The sequence below is a fragment of the Hetaerina americana genome, unplaced genomic scaffold, assembly GCF_022747635.1.
Source record: "Hetaerina americana unplaced genomic scaffold, ioHetAmer1.1.p SCAF_10, whole genome shotgun sequence".
NCBI classification, from domain to species: domain Eukaryota; kingdom Metazoa; phylum Arthropoda; class Insecta; order Odonata; family Calopterygidae; genus Hetaerina; species Hetaerina americana.
The window spans coordinates 54299943-54315117 of NW_027286070.1; the positions used below are offsets into that span (position 1 = coordinate 54299943).

The window sequence follows — 15175 nt, forward strand, 5'->3', positions numbered from 1 at the left end:
CAGATCATTTATTTTACATTTGAAGAAATTGCGATAAACAGTCAAGTTAATCAATTAGCTCCTCAGTAGGAAAAACATCAAATTTAACCCGAACAAGGGAAAATCGACTCGCCAAAAACTGGAAAAAAAGTAGGTTGGATCGTAAGAACTGTTTTTAAACGAAGAAGTGAAACTCGATAAGTGAGTATTGATGGTGAACAATTCCTTCGCGGAATTATGGTCGCAACAACGCGCGCCTTGTTTCCGTCATTTAGGGTTGGTAATACCCCATATACACGAGGGAATGGGGTAGGTACGGAGGAGTGGACAAGGAAGTGGTAACCAGTTGCGGATAAAGGGCATGAAGAACAAACGGGTAAAAATGTGCCCATTATCCGTCTTTTATTTGTGTACTTCTACAATTATTTCAGTGGACATTGGGTTTTTAGCCCGCAAGTATATTGCACACTTGATTACAGAATATCTCTTTCCCAGGAATGGGGCAGCATACATGAACTAGCGTTTCCCCCAGTTTAGGGGCTTGAGATATTCCTTCCAACGCGAGCCCGCTGTGCCGGTGCCAAATGATTTGGTTTGCCCTGTACTTTTCTCTGATTCCGGTAATCCATGACCTTTCTGAGTTTTTCGGATCAAAAATCATGTTTTACCATTCATTTCCGAAAATGTTAATTTGAAAGCACCATTGAAGCAATACTTGCAAGCATTTCTTTGAATAACGCGATTGACGCGCTTATACATAGTTCTCTAGAATCCTATGAGAAAATCAAAAGTTATTTTGGTCAAAGCTCTTGAAATTTTATCGGCCACCAATACTTGAAAATTCATATAGGAAATGAGCATGAAATTCCCTTTCTTTTGTAACATAGAACTTTAATTTCTATTTCTAATATAATTGTAATCGGTGTATCAACAGCTAGGTATTTTAAACTGTTAAATGGCCTATTCGCAGACCTCTTTTAGCCTTACTCACGCAAAAGTGAACATTGGATTGCCAGATTTTTACCATACAGTAAATATTCTATTAATTACTAATCCCACACGTTTTATTTCCTCAGTGAAACATAAGTATCTTGAGATTGTAGCTGGAGAATGAGTTCATCAGATTACACTCAAAAGGTGAAGCTAATCGAAGTTATCTCAGCAATTCTTTTCAGAGCAGAAACAAAAGGGTAAAACAAAAATGCAATTTTAAAAGTAAAGATGTGTACGGAAAGTGATGCAGTTATATCTGGGAAAAATTAAATTTAGATCGGTCGGGAAAAGGCAGAGCTCTCACATCAAAAACAAAAAACATTACTTTCCGGGTGCACCATGCATGTCGAACTCAGTGCGGCTTATCTAATTTCAATCACAATGGCACCATAATTGCGCCTTCATTTGTCACCACGGTCACTAAAATTCGAATTTCGATCACATTCTTTGTACATATACATGATCATCAAAGGATGGTAGGAAATCAGCAGCCCAGGGCTGATACAAATAAAGGCGAAGAACACCGGAATCCTAAATTTTCGAAATTCCCTGTACTTGGCTCTGCATACTCTAACATAACTTTAATTAGCCCACTGACTTTCTCAGGTTTTCCTGATGGGCGGTAAGTCTATGGTGGTAATTAAAATCCAGGACACCATTACAATAAAATCATATTGCCTTCATCTATAACTTTGAGCATTCAACATGTTCTAGACTATCGAATGCCCCGCCGAGCACAGTGGACGAGTCATAGGTGTTCCATAACCGAAGAATTAGTCTATGGAGTAGGGGTAAATTTCACGACGAAAACAGAAATTTACGCAGAAAATTTTAAGGTCACGCTGGCAGTTTAATGGGACATGGAGTTGACTTTTTTAAGTCAAGCCTTTCTCTCAAACAGAAAAATTAAGGCAGCCTGAGAATGGAGAAACTAGAGGAAGAAACGAGTCCAAATCGAAAAAGAGAAATCGGTATCAAGCCTTATCATGGCATTTACCCAAATAACGACGATGCTGTGCCACGCACTACTGCTCAACTTCAAGCCGTAATTATCTGGAAACAAATAAGTCCCCCTCCACATATAGTATACCAGACTCAGCGTGAAGGGGGGCGATTCGAGCACATTATAAAATAGTGGGTGGTAAATTTTCATTGTACATATAACTATTTTAACTTTCCTGCTGTTAATTCTTCGGCGCTAGTTAAGGAGTATTTTGCTACAATTAAAAGAAAAAGTTACATCATCGTGGAGAAATACATGCTTAGCCTTGTGATCGGACACGCCATTGGAGCCTGTGAATATTCGAGTCTTGTGTATGCATTACCTGGAATGCATTAGTTCCGTTATAAAATATTCGTCCTCACCCGAACGCGGTCAATTCCTTGGTGGGCAATGTTTCATCGACGATTGCGACGTCCAAGGGGAAAATATTTTACTTCTTACAGTGGGTAAGTTCCACGTTGGGCAGATATACTATGGATATAACTCGTGGGAGTACAAATCCTTCCATTAATTCTTTTTTAATTATTATCGCTTTGAAGATGAGATTCTATAAAGGCAGTAAGAAGAGTGTGAAATCGATTTCAAAACAACTGCATGATTTTACGATAAGCCAAATATACAGAAATAATCTCTAAAAAGGAACTCCCCCACTGAAATACATCCATGAAATGAATTATAATTAGGTTATTTACCGGTTAAGGTAGGTTTTGGATGGGCACAACTACCAAATAAATAATTTGTTGCTCCGAACAAAACATGGCCCATCATCCTACTCACAACAAGTCCCTCTTCATCTCTGTGTACTTCTTTCCTCCATTCATTCCGTCCAACATCCCTATCCTATTCCTGCCCCTTCCTCGTTTGCCTAAACTTCTCCGCTCCATTACAGTCTTCAACATCCCACTGCCAATTAATATGCTTTTTATCCATTTTTCCTTCCTCCTTATTGCTACTTCCAACAATCCCCTCTCCTCTTTTACCATACCCAGCACTTCCTCTTTTGTTTCCTTTTGGTCAATTTCACCATCTCTATACTTCACCACAGGCAAATTTCAAAAGTCTCCAATCTACGTCTATCATCCTACTTCAGTGACCATATTCTGCGCTGTACGCTCCTTATCACAGTTTTAACGAGCCTTTTCTTAAGATCCTTACTCAGCATTCCTGTCATCAACTCCCTCCTCCTTGTGAAAGCCACTTTCCCTAGTGCAATTCATTTCCTTACGTCCCTGCTACTTTGACTCTTTTGGTACGAAACACCTACGAGATACGTTAACTGCTCCAACTGCTCTAGTGTTTACCTTCCTATTTCAATTTTAAGCTTAGCCTTTCTCTTTCCGTAAAATGTCATATCCTTGATTTCATTTACATTGATTCTACTCCCATATCTATCACACTGAATTTCCACTTCACTCAGTAATGCTTGCAACCCCGTGACTGACTGACAAACCAGAACTCCATCATTTAGCAAACCTAACCGATTTTATGAATTTCCGGCATATTTTCATTCCTATCTATAGTTCTCCCCATGCCTCTTTAATCATTACCTCCTTATGTATGTTGAACCCCACCGGTCATAATGGACAATCCTGTCTTACACCTTTTCCTAACACTACCCATCCAGACCTCTTATTCTGCACTCGCACCTGAGCAGTCTGAAACACGTAGAGGCTGCGAAAAAACCACCTGTCCCTCCAATATATTCCTATTTTCAGCAACATGCTCATTGGTTTTTCTTAATTCACTCTATCATACGCCTTTCCGAAATCTACGAAACAGGCAAATACGTCCTGATTGTATTCTCTATTCCTCTCGATTATTGATCTTATTACTGCAATGCCATCGCATGTGCCTCTCTCCTTTCTGAACCCAAACTGATCATCCCCTAAGTAATCATTTGCCTTGATGCCCATCCTTTTGCTCATCATCCTAAGCTGGATCTGAAATCGAACTTATTATTCTGTAGTCCTCACATGATATAGCCTTTACCTTTATCGGAATAAGAACTAACAATGATCTCACAAAATCTTCCAGCCAGATTCCTTCCTCATACATGCTACGAATCAGTCCATAGATACTATTTCTCCCTTGATTTTCCTAAACATTTCAGTAGTTCCGTAGGATTGTTTTCTACCCCCACGACCTTGCTTGATTCCACCACCATTAATACCCTTTCCATCTCATCTTAGAGTATGCCTGGACCTAAGCTATCTTCATCTGCGTCATGTTATCTTTCTATGTCTAAGCTTTTTGGCCTAAGCCCTTTGCCATACAGCTTTTCTAAATATTCCTTCAGTATCTCTTTGATTTTTTCAATTTCTACTATTATTTTACCCTATTTAAACTACACTTATTCTACAAGCTTTCCATATTCTCGCACGGCGTCTTATACCATGCCAATCTTGCTTTATTGTTACCAGTCTCAATTTATTATTTAACTCTTTGTACTTCCTCCTACATAACTCTGTGTTTTCCGTCTTCCATTTCCATCTCACATCTATCTTTCTAATAACCTCTTCCGTGATCCATGGTTTCCTTGCCCTTTTGCCATTAATATTTTATTTTGCGGCTTTGAATACCCCTTTTCTATATATATCCATTTTTTCTCGATTGTACTCAGCTATTTTCTCTCATTAATGATTTGCTCTACACCCTGCTGATACTCCTTCCTTGTCAAATTACTTAATGCTTCTACATTTCATTTGCTGACCCACCTCCCCTGACTTATCTTTTTTGACTGTAGGCTACACTTCATAACTACTTAAGTGTGACCAAAATCTGCATCCGCTTCAGGGAAACTGTGCAAATTGATCACACTCTTCTTTAATCTGTGCCTAACCATAATATAATCTAACCGATACACCTGAGTCACCTGGCAATTTCCAATTATGCCTCATAAAATGAATATTTATGCGCTTTCCTTTAAATTTCTCATTGACGATATTGTAATAAAATACAAAAGAAAAAAATTAGCACAACAAGTTTTATCCCGACACATTACCCATTACCTTTGCAAGATACCATTCAGAATTTCTTCCATATGTATATTACCAGATATACTCGTATTTTTAGTGTTTTGCTGGGTGTCCGTTAATTTTTCGTTCGTCTTATTGTGTGGAATGGATAAGTTACTTATTTTTTTCCATTAATTACATATACAATTAGCATTTACACATTTTAAATGTGAATTACACCAGACAGGAAGAATAATTTTAAAACGTGATTTAATAGTATTGTCAAGAGATCAAAAAATGTACGCTACATATTTCACAGTGGAGAAATAAATCCATTCTTTATTATATGAACTTGTGATACGCGCCCATTCTATTCCCGCGGGAGAGAAACAGCTTTCCTTAATGTTAACCAAGTTAGGTAGAAAACGACATTTCCTCATTTCCAATGCACCAGTCGAACTCATGCCCGGAAAAAGTCCTAATATCAAAGAAAGCTTGTATTAGGTGTTTGCTTCGGAGATCACCTATCAGTCCACATTAGTCGCTGTCGCTGCGTCACGCCTGTTTGTAAACTCCTTTTTGCTCAGCTTTTAAAGGCATTCCGATCACCTTAAAAGAATAAGAACATAAAAAAGACGATGGATTATAGGTATACATGAGCGCATTTTGACTCAGGATAAACAATAACAGCCTTGGCTCAATAAATCACGATTACTGCGCAAGTATTTCAAGTTTCAAGCATACTATAGTATTCCGGACTTTCGAGTAACGCCAACTTCTTTGAACTAAACATTACCCTCGCCAAAATATATTCTATAGTGAGGAGATAAGGCGTTATCCTGCTCTATAATAATCAGCAGTTTAGAGGGCTTACATAGAAGAGAGTATTAGGGTCAAAATGCAGTGTTTTCGCGGAAGATAATTGGTTTTTGAACCTTATCTTCTTCTTATTTCACATATGACTTCTGTTTAGATGATAATTATCTCTTATTAATGCCAACTGGAGAAATGAAGGCTCCTCATGCAGTACGGCTTTGACGTGGTTATTTATTTGCGTGTTCTGATGATGACCAACTTCCTCAGAGTGCGCAATGATAATTTTTCAAAGTAAGGTCACCCATGCCAGCCAGATAAACGTACTTCGAAGGGAAGGAAGCAGGCGAGAGGTCATCATCCTCCGTCCCTTATAAAGGCGTCTACAAAGGTGTTAAACGTTGTGAAAGATATCCGTGTGTTGCGAAATTGGGCATCACGGCTATGCTGTTGGTATGAAGGAAGTGAACGAAGTATAAAAATTGGCATTTTAGTAAGATCTTTGCCTTTTAATATTATTTATGATAACACATTCCTCGTTTTCGCCATATTTTCTCACATACTTGTAAGTAAAAAAATATAAGTATTTGAGCTCTACGGCCACGTAAATTAATAAAATAAATTGAAAGCTCCCATAGCTGTAATAAGTTAACGCCGTTCGTCCCGCAATGAAAACAAAGTGTTTCATAGTGACGGTTCGTGGGAAAAGAAATTCCACGACAGTGACCAACCACAACCTCTCAACCAGAACACCCTTCTGCAGTAGTTTGCGGGAATGTTACTTCCTAGCCAGAGACCCAAACACTCAAACCCAATTTGAATTAATCACAGGGCTTCAGGGACTCCGTTGCGGATACCTGGCTTTATGAACATATATACACTATCTGTGACTGTTTACGGAAATAAAGTCCACCATTAATTGTGGATTGGATAACATTTGTGGAAGGTGTTAGCTCTAATGCAATAGAAATCGCTTCAGGTGTTCCCGAGGGAAGGAGTATTGGACCTCTTTCATTCCTTCATTACGTTAGCATTAACTCCGTGGCAACAAGTAAGGTGCACTTATTTGGCGAATATACATTGGTTTATAGAGATATCCTGAGTCCTAGGTATACAAGTAACTTTAGCATATTGCCTTAATGATGTAAAGCGTTGGTATATGCATCACTTAAGCTCAATACAACATTTAATTTCCAGTATGGGCGATTTTTCACGTACTTATCAGCGGCTTTCGAGAATGTGCATGAAAGCCAAACAATCTGCCCAAAGGAATTATCTTTGTTTATTCATATCGGATTCGTGTCTCCCCGAAAGCCCACCTTAATGAACTGCGGTCGTAAATGGGCTGGGTGCCGTTTTTTGTGATAAATGTGATATATATGAGCGCGGTCGCCAATAAGGACGCGACTACAAGCTGCGTTTTTGGCGCGGGGATTGAGTGGAGGCGAGTGAAGAACCGAGCTGTTCGTCTCGTTCACAACACCAAGAGACACCCTCTGTGACAGGCTCGGCCGAGGAGATTGGAGTCGTGCTAGAAAAACGTAATTATTACACTGCTAAGAACGAATCCGAAGCCATATTTTGGAGAAACATTTTTGAGTGGGATATCTGTAATTTGAAAAATATTTTTCATGCCCCCAACAGTTAGCTCAATTTGTACTAAACTTATCTGATTGCTTTTATGCCTTATATCAATGTCTCTGAGATATTTAATTGAAAAATAAAAAAAATATATTTTGGCAAAGATTGTGCGATTTATTAAGTAAACGTTTTTAAATATTAAAATATAAGTTCTGACTTCATTTTAAAACGAATAGAAAATCATCATTTTGCAGTAAATGTAGAGGTATTCTAATAAATAGGTCTATATCCTATAGGTCAAATATTTCGTTTTTTCACATGTGGGAACATTTATGAAAAGTGATGAAGTGAAATATCAAGGCAACCAAAAATCGAAGTTATCCACACGAAGGTCTGTTCGATATGTGAGGGTAGAATACACGTAGTAATCGTACTAAGTCAAATGTCATGTTTAATTCGCACATCCGGGTATGGGGGCAGTTACTTTCTCTGAGCCACCATGGTTTCCGATGCCCAAAAAATCACACAGCTTGGGTTAAGCTGAGGGTGCCTAGTGGAGCCCATACGATTCCAACCTAGGCCCTCCAGTCAGTACTACAATGCTCCAGTCACTGGACTAAAATGTGCCCCCCTACACACACACACACACACATATTGTATATATATATATATATATATATATATATATATATATATATATATATATATATATATAGTACTGCTATGGAAGGAATATATAGAAGAACTGTATAGTAAAGAGGTTAGACCAACAAAGTTAGGCATAGAAAAGGAACATGACGTAGAGGAAGATAGCTTAGGTCCAGGCATACTAGACAATGAGATAGAAAGAGCATTAAGGGAGATGAAACTAAATAAGGCCGTGGGGGTGGATAACATTCCCGCGGAACTTTTAAAAGGCTTAGGAAAATGTGGGAGGAAGAGGCTATATGGGTTGATCCGTAGTATTTATGAGGAAGGAATCTGGCCGGAAGACCTTGTGAGATCAGTTTTAGTTCCTATTCCGAAAAAGGTAAAGGCTACATCATGTGAGGACTACAGGACGATAAGTTTGATATCTCACGCAGCTAAAGTTGTTCTCAGGATCATAAACAAAAGGATAGAGCTTAGGGCAAATGATTACTTAGGGGATGATCAGTTTGGGTTTAGGAAGGGGAGAGGTAGGCGTGATGCCATTGCAGTAATGAGATTATTAATCGAGAGGAATATAGAACACAACCAGGAGGTATTTGCCTGTTTCGTAGATTTCGAAAAAGCGTTTGATAGAGTGAATTGGGAAAAACTAATGAGCATATTGAAGAAAATAGGAATAGATTGGAGGGAAAGGAGGCTAATCCGCAACCTGTACATGTCTCAGACTGCTCAGGTGCGAGTGGGGAACGGGGAGTCCGGTTGGGCAGTGTTAGGAAGAGGTATAAGGCTCGGTTGCCCATTATCACCGTTGCTGTTCAACCTGTATGCAGAGGAAATGATCAAAGAGGCATGGGAAGAACTGGAGGTAGGAATGAAAGTGGGCGGGGAATTCGTAAAATCAGTTAGGCTCGCTGATGACCAAGCTTTAGGTTGTCAGTCAGCCAAGGGGTTGCAAGCTTTGCTGAGTGAATTGGAAATTCAGTGCGACAGGTATGGGATGAGAATCAATATTAATAAAACAAAGGTAATGCAATTTTCTAGAAAGAAAAAGGCTAACCTAAACATTAAAATAGGAAGGCAAAAACTAGAGCAGGTAGAACAGTTTACGTATCTCGGTAGTGTTATGGACCAACACGGTCAAAGTAGTTGGGACGTAAGGAGAAGAATTGCGATAGGCAAAGAGGCTTACACAAGGAGGAGGGAGTTAATGACGGGGACGTTGAGTAAGGATGTTAAGAAAAGACTCGTAAAAACTTTAATTTGGAGCGTAGCTATGTACGGCGCGGAAACGTGGTCATTGAAGCAGGAGGATAGACGTAGACTGGAGGCTTTTGAAATGTGGGTGTGGAGAAGAATGGAGAAGGTGAAATGGACAGAGAAGAAAACAAACGAGGAAGTACTTGGTATGGTGGGCGAAGAGAGGGGTTTGTTGGGAGCAATCCTATGGAGGCAGGAAAAGTGGCTGAAGGGGGTATTGACCGGCAGCGGGATGTTGAAGACTGTAATTGAGGGGAGAATGTTAGGCAAACGAGAAGGAACAGGATAGGGATGTTGGACGGGATGAAGGGAGGAAGAAAGTACTCAGAGCTGAAGAGGGACCTGATGTAAAGTAGGATGTTTTTTTTGCTAGGGGCCACAAATTATTTAATTAGTAATTACGTCCATCCAAAAACCTACCTTAACCGGTAGATTACCTAATAATAGTACTGCTGTTTCTTCCGAGGAAGACGGAGATAAATTCCGTCGAAATTCTTAATAAAAAGAAATAAAGTGTGAGTGTTCTTTTTATGTGTTCTTATATTGTTTGTTGCTGCCCAAGTTTTTTTGTTCAACATCTCCGTGTTACTTCAACGAAATCATCTATATGGGTCGCGGTAGTCCAGGGTGTAGAGGGTTGGACTGCTGACCTGAGGGTCCTTGGCTCGATTCCCAGACAATTCTCTGTGCACCTCCAACTCCACCCAAGCTAAAGTGATTTTTCGGGTACCAGGTCTTCCTAGGAAACCATAACCAGTACAGGGAAAGGAACTGGCCCCCCTAATGTGTGAATTTTCACACGCCGTATAGGGCTTAGTACTGGGTGATCTCTACCATCACCTATTAAACCGACCTTCGGGTTGATTACTGTGTTTATGGTTTATATATATATATATATATATATATATATATATATATATATATATATATATATATATATATATATATATATATATATATACATACATATATATATATATATATATATATATCGGCATGTGAAATTCACAAATCAGGGTAGGGGGCCAGTTCCTTTCCCTGTACCGATAATGGTTTCCCAGGAAGACCTGGTACCCGAAAAATAACGTAGCTTAGGTGGAGCTGCAGGTACTCAGAGTGCCTTGCCCGGGAATCGAACCCGGACCCCTCCGGTCGGCAGTCCAATGCTCTACCCTATGAACTACCGCGATCCACATATAGGTCAAGGGAATATTTTTGCAATTGTAATCTGCTCGATTCCACCTTCCTTATAAAAGGAAGGCGGAATTGAGCAGATTACAATTGCAAAAATATTCCCTTGCCCGGGACTTGAACCAAGGATCTTTCGACTTGCCGGGCCGATGCTCTAACCACTTGAGCTATGATTTAATTGAATTTTAATTGATCAATTAGTATACCTGTAATATTCTGGATTGAATATGTTGATCATAAATAATGTCAGTTTACAGATTATTGTTACAACATATTTTTCTCTATGTAAATATATGTATACATATACGTACACATACATACACATATACATAGACGTATGCATACCACATAAACATAGACATATGCATACACACGTACACATACATGTATATACAATTGAGACCATGAGCAATTCTGTCGCATGATATAAATAAAGGCAGGGTTCAAAAGATGTAGTCAGTAAATTTGGATTAGCAACGGAATATTATATATGGCAAAAATTAACGATAAGTTTTGAAGCACAGCCATTCAGTAAAACAACTGTTCAATCACGGGCGAAGTGTGTCCGGCACCCGGGGCAGCCACATCCGCTCCACCAATGCTGGCATACCTTTTTCCGAATGTTTATTCGCAGTTTTCAATGGTATGAATTCAACTACTAGGGTGGCCATAATGAGAAATTTGAAGCTCGGAAAGAGCTGAAAGTTAAGCGTGCTGTCATGACACAACCACCGGACACGTCCCAGGCTATATAAGTATACCTTTTTCAGGGCTTCCCATTCTCTGAGTTTATCGTCGCAGCCAAGAATCAGATGCGCGATGTTGTCTATTCGACCGCACGACGGACAAAGGGGTGAATCAGCTAGCCGTGGGTGGTACCTCACTTCCCTCGTCATAGCCGTGTTCACGATTACGTCGAACATTCGACTACGCGCCTCATCGTTGTGGTCACCCAGTTTTTCCAAGACGTAGTCCCTCGCGGGAGAGATGCCTTTCCACGCTGCTCGGCAAGCGCTCTGAGATACAGGGGGTTTTGATCCTAATTGTTTCTCCATTTCGCAAGAGAGAGGCGACCTTTTTCGTATTTTCCAATTCCCTCCGGTGGCATGCGAGTTCCTGCCACGCGCCCTTGAGGAGTTCCTTGCGCCACGCGTGGTCACCCCCGAGGATGCATAGGCTGAGCGACGCGTAGTCTGCCTTTGCCTTTAGAGCTTTATCTGTGAAGTTGATATCACCCAGCTCAAACGGGCCATAGAGCCGGTTGTGGGACACTTTCTTCGCGTAGCCATTCGAGATCTTTTGATTGGCCGCTCTAATAAAATATGCATTATGTTTAGCAGGTAAGGACCACAGATGGGCCACGCACCATAGCCTTGGGAAGACAACCTTTGAGGAGGCGGACACGGGTCGCGGAAAAATTTCCAACACTTCATTTCACGTGGTAGTCTATAATTCCCCTGTTTCGCTGAATCGTGGGAGCAAAATCCTCCTCCCACCAAAACCCTTAGGTTTTGAGGGAGGGCGCACTGACCAACCGATGGAGGTTGGAGACCGGTTGCCCTTCAGCAGTAAAAAATTAGATTTCCGTTTGTTTAGGAAGAGACCGCTCTGCTCACATGACATTAGGATGCCGTGGGCGAAAGCCATGTAGTACGGGTCGTCTATGAGAAGGGTTATGTCGTGAGCGTATGCGACTGCCAGGTAGATGGCGCCGTGATGGTGTACCCCAATTCCACTGCTCTGCAGTCGTTTGCGTAGGGGTTCTAAGGGAAAGACGAATAGCAGCATTGACAGCGGGCAGCCCTGCCGAACGGAGTTCCTGACGGGAGTAGGCGGTGAGGTGGCATTCTTTATCCTTATTCCAGAGGGTGTACATAGTTGAGACGGCTTGAATGAAGTACTCGGGAAAGGCCATCGTCTTCCGCACGGTTAGGATCCATTCGATCCGGACCAGATCAAATGCTTTCGCAAGATCAGTAGCTAGCGATCAATAGCACTGATAGAAAAAGATCGCCATACGAGGGTGAGGAAAAAAAACGTCTCGAATGAGAAGTGCGGCATCAAAATGTTTCGCGTTTTCGACATGACGTGCTAGGATGGAAAGAGGACGATGTCAGCAGCAGCCGTCTTTCTCTAGCGCATGACGTGTGCCAATATTTTATAATCGGCGTTTAAAAGGGCAATAGCCCGGAAGTCGTTGAACGACTTGGGGCGTATCATCTTTGGTAAAAGGGTTATCGCGTTGGTGCGCTGACTTGCAGCCAGAGAGCCGCTAATTAAAATGCGGTTAAAAAGGTGGGTTAAAATAAGTTTGAAAACATCCCAGTAGGCGAAATAAAATTCAAAGAGGAGGCCGTCAAAGCCGGGTGCTTTGCCCTTTGGGAACATGGAGGAGACGCAGTCCAGCTCGTCCGAACTCATGTCTCGACCTAATTCGTCTTTTCGAACTAAGGACAGAATTGAGAGAGGGGGTGTGTCTCCTTCCTTAGGTGGAGGATTCCTGTGAAAAATATTTTGAAAGTGTGGCCACTTCCCTAAGGATGTCGGTGTCGCAGATTCTCTGACAGGGATTCTGTCTGTGGCGGAGCCGGATTCGGATATCATCCAGCGCCGAAGCTTGGATAGCGTTTGGAGCCCCCTATATCCGTGTCCAGTTCTTTTTGCCACTTTTGGAGAGCCTATTTTTGGAACTCGTGGCTGATTATAATTTTTTTGCGGGCCACAATGTGCCGCACAGTGCCACAGTGGTGGGTGAGTGGGGCCGGGGTTGCGTTCGGGCACGTAACACTCGCAGTCAGCGCGCAGTGATCAGGGAAGGACACCGGAGGGGTGTCCACTGTCTGGACAGCATTCTTAAGTGATGCCGAGAGAAAAAGGTAGTCAATCCGCGTCCGAGAGTTTAGCCCGGATCGCGTGAAGGGGGCGGGACCGGCGCAGAAAAAAGACACTGCGCCAATCGCTCCAATGGAGTCGAGCATCAGTGAGAATGCGCGGCTTGGATAGCATGTTACCCTATCCCTGGTCGAGGCAATTTTCCCGATAGCCTGAAAGGTGTTCACATCCCAGACTACGGCCTCCTTTACCTCTAAATGAGTATTATATCAGCCCTGAGATCGCGGAGAAAACGTTGGAGAACTACAATTTTTCAGGCGCTATAAACGCCGGCAATATTTAGCGAAGGAATATTCATCGGTGAAACGATAGGACAGCTATGGGCATCGGGCATCACTTATCAGAGTTGTGGACGTTTCGATAGCTAGAACCTGCCTGTTTCTACCGAGTGTCTGTTTCCCTAGCGACCGAAACATTGGCCTCCGGAATTTGGAGAGCGGCACTGCTGTACTTGGTAGATTATTGCTCTGAAAGTGACGTACTAGATGGGAGAAGAAAGTCGATTGCTTTGGACCTCTTCTCATTTCAGAGTAGAACTCCTTCCAGATTAGGACCAAACAAAACCAAACAAAACACCAATTTCTCAAAGGATAAAAATGTTAACCTCAGTGCTTTCCCCTTCTGCTCCCACCCGATAGGCATATTGGTTCGAATACATGTCAAAAAATCAGATGAAATCTTAAAATCAATGCCTGCGTTCACCGAGAAGGATTTCCTTCCATTTTGACTCCTATCATACAGGATGATAATCAGCGTTTCTTTGGGGTACACCCTTCTTGTCAAAATTGCCGTTAGGGTTGAGTGTAGAGGAAATGATCGATTTTTGCTATCACCTATGAGTAAACATTTTTCATATTTTAGAGTTCATTCCGCACAATGTTGTTATGAGCAAGATAATGTGTAATCTAAATCATTGATTATTTTGAAAGGCTACTGTATCTAGGGCATTGCATGTATTATTTGGATTTTGAAGGGCTTAACCTTCATTTAATTATACTCAGGAAATGAAAGGATATCAGACATTAGAGAACGTTAAGTGCATTCAAGAACAATAAATAAGGTCTACTGCCAGCATCTCATTGTGGTCATCGAGTTGTGGATAAAACACTCAGGTTTTCATTTTACTCAGTGGTGCTATATTTAAGTTGTCTTGCCTTGCCTAGATGTTGGTTCACAATTTCTGCAACAAAAAATCTGGTGAATCACCAAGTCAAAGTCTTCCATTTTGGAAGGAGGCTTGGAATGTCAAAAATTTTACTTAAAATCAAGACAACTGCAGGATCAAAATCCATTTCTATCAATATTTGGAAAGTTGAAATCATTGAAACCATATTATCTCTTAAACAACTTTGGATATCAAATAGAGGTGAAGGAAGCATATCTGAAGTAAGCCATTAGTCTGAGATACATTAGCCAATGACATACATCAATGATATTTTTCTGATTATTTTCCACCTTCCTCAATGATGCCTAAATGTAAAATCTTAGGTAAGGTGAATAGCAGAGCATAAGACCATATGAAAGCGAGTTAGTTTCATAGATCAAGTTAGAGCTCACCATGTGCTACACCCTACAGTTTGAGAAATTCATTCAGTCAAGTTAAAGGAGCACAGTTCCTCTCCCTGGGCAGCCTGTTGTTTCCAATTTGACCCAAAAAAAAATCAGTTGAGTTAAGATTGAGGGTCATCTGGAATTGAACTCCCTGACTAACACACTCCTCTTAGGAATGATTATTAACCACAACATATCTTGCATCTATTATAAACCAGTCCATTACCTCCCACATCATAAGGGTTGTTGCTATTGAGTAACTCGTGTTATATATTAAGAGCATTCTTTAATTTTGACCAAGACATTTTTC

The 15175-nt window shown here is 41.0% G+C and overlaps 1 protein-coding gene across 1 annotated transcript in view; it reads left to right on the forward strand.

Annotated features, from left to right (window-relative positions):
• Window positions 1-15175, forward strand: part of LOC139700334 (filaggrin-like) — a 103820-nt gene that overhangs the window by 50395 nt on the left and 38250 nt on the right. The window lies entirely within an intron of this gene.